We start from the raw sequence: 2500 nt of genomic DNA on the forward strand, positions 1-2500 counted from the left end.
AAAAAACCCTTAAAGCAAAAAAAAAACCGTTTATCGCGCCTCACCAATATATCTTTTATAAAATTCGATATCCTCTCCAAATATAGATCTTCGAAACACTCGCAAGACGATTACAATCGGTATAACTTTAACGTCCGTCCGAAAAGTACTTTCGGGGACTAGACGACCGATTGATCTCGTGCGGTTTCGCTATTCGATCATTTGAAGAGAACAAAAAGATATATGGGGCGACCGACAAACGGTTTTCCCGTAGAACCAGACTCGCGATTGCGTTGACACACACATCATAGCCACACCAATAGAAGAGTTTTAGGACGGTAACCCGGGTGGGGTGTTCTTTACTCAGAATATGTGCAACATCGGATCTATATAGCCATCGATACAATTCGTACACAAATGTGTCGTACGAAGAGAGAGACTTTTTTTCCTCTGGCAACATAACGGTAAGAGACATCCTTCCACACTCATAGGTTCCACTCCCTGGGGCTATGATATATATATACATATAAATTCAAATTCGAAGCAACGGTCACAATTCTACTCTATATTTTTGCGGGTTATGTGTTCTTTCGTTCAATTTCTTTCATGCGTTCGTTCGATCTCTGTACACAGTCTTCACATAGGACAGACTCGTGTAGTACGCTTTCGTGGGTTAAACCCATCTCGTTTCATTTCAGGCGACGTCGGGAGCGCGTTGAAAATGTACCAGTGAAATCTCGATAGTTCTACGGATACGAATCGTCCCGAAAAAGATTTTGTCACCGCTTCGAAGCGGTGTTTCAGACGGGCGGACGTATATAAAACATATACGACACACGACACCGCCTTCCACACTCACGCTAGTTCGAACACGATTTCCATCTCTCTCGAAGACTGTTAGACGTACGTAAAATTTCTCAATATTCATAGGACCGCGACAAACGCCGACGAAGCGCCCATCATTCGCTCGTACGTATATAGGCAACAAGTGCCATCAACGCAAGCAGTTTATAAGTACGTAAACGACCCTCAGCCAGGCGTGGTCCAGGAATTGTATCCGTGGACCGCAATGTGCGTACGAAATGTCGATGTTCATGTGTCCTGCAGTTCACACGTTGACGCGCAATTAGCTGCGTTCTTCATCGACCCACGAGCCAAGTGATCCACCGTTCAGGGTAATTTTTCCCTTTTATTCTCTCATATATATAATGTGTATTTGCTATCCACCACATTTTTGTGTTATATTTCGGAACAAGCCGATACCCGAAGAGCTCCAACCAGCGCGCGAAGGAGATTCGGGAGTCGTCGTACAACGACATAATTGTCCCTTAAAGAACGAGATATTTCCGTCGAAACCATATATATATGTACGAGCAAATCCAAAACCACTGTTTTCTTGCAAGTTCGACGGTCGGAGCGAATAGAACATTGAAAAGCCTTCTATCGAAGAAACACAGAGAGTATATCACCTCCAAAAACGACGGGGATATGGATATTCAAACTGGACAATTATCAACCCGATACTGGATTCGAAAAGTTTCTCTCTCCTTTCGTCGTTATTTACACCGGACGGACTCACGGCCGGCTCTAGCTGGGTGTCATATATATATACGTCCCACGCTCATGCTGCCACTAGCGCGCAACAGAGTAGGGTGTCAATGACAACGACACAGCATTGAAACGAGCTACACAAGCCGGTCTCTCTTGATACCAATGTAAACGAGCATTAAGTTATCTTCAGACTGCCCGATATTTTCGTCCTTTGGACTTTCCCAACGATTCCTTTTTTTTCTTTTTTTTTTACACCACAGCGAAGACTTGAGGAAGCGTGATTAGCACGCTCGCATCCCTCCCTGTCCTACTACAACTGTGTGTGTGTGTGTAAAGAAAGAAAAAAAGAATACATTTTGGCTTTCTCTCTATCGAGAAGATGGCCTACGCAACGCAGATCAAAGGCCTAATACGTGTAATATAATACGCGTCTGGCCGTGTATAAATCACGCACGAATGATCTGGTCGGGCCCACTCTTCTCGTACGCTTATTTTTCCGTGTTGAGGCACTATCATAAAATCACACAAACCCCAACACGTGTGTGTCTTGGAAGGAAGATGGCCTACGCAACGCAGATCAAAGGCCTAATACGTGTAGTACACACGTCTGCCGTGTAAATCACGCACGAATGATCTGGTCGGGCCCAACTCTTCTCCACCACACCACATCCCAACTTTGTACATTTTTATATATTTTTGTGCGTTGGGGCACCTTCATAATCACAAACCCCAACAACACATATATCTCTCTCTCTTTGAAAGATTTGTTGTGGCCTACGCAACGCAGATCAAAGGCCTAATACGTGTAGTACACACGTCTGGCCGTGTAAATCACGCACGAATGATCTGGCGGGCTCAACAATATCTTTTTTTTTTATATGAATTCTTATCCACAAACTAATCGAATTCATTTTCTCTCCTCCTCTCCTCTCTCTTTGAGATATATTGGAACATTGTAATGATCCTTCCG

General features: G+C 44.0%; 2 non-coding genes across 2 annotated transcripts in view; both read right to left on the bottom strand.

The window, feature by feature from the left end:
- Window positions 1-1002: 1002 nt before the first annotated feature.
- Window positions 1003-1157, bottom strand: LOC143261474 (5.8S ribosomal RNA). Its single transcript, XR_013035588.1, has one exon. It is a non-coding gene; the product is annotated as a 5.8S ribosomal RNA (ribosomal RNA).
- Window positions 1158-2486: 1329 nt separating this feature from the next.
- The window catches only part of LOC143261476 (small subunit ribosomal RNA), a 1920-nt gene continuing 1906 nt past the window's right edge, over window positions 2487-2500 (bottom strand). The window contains exon 1 of the ribosomal RNA XR_013035589.1: window positions 2487-2500. This exon is cut by the window's right edge and continues 1906 nt beyond it. This is a non-coding gene — a ribosomal RNA (small subunit ribosomal RNA).

The sequence above is a fragment of the Megalopta genalis genome, unplaced genomic scaffold (genome assembly GCF_051020955.1).
Source record: "Megalopta genalis isolate 19385.01 unplaced genomic scaffold, iyMegGena1_principal scaffold0052, whole genome shotgun sequence".
In the NCBI taxonomy this organism is placed as follows: Eukaryota; Metazoa; Arthropoda; class Insecta; order Hymenoptera; family Halictidae; genus Megalopta; species Megalopta genalis.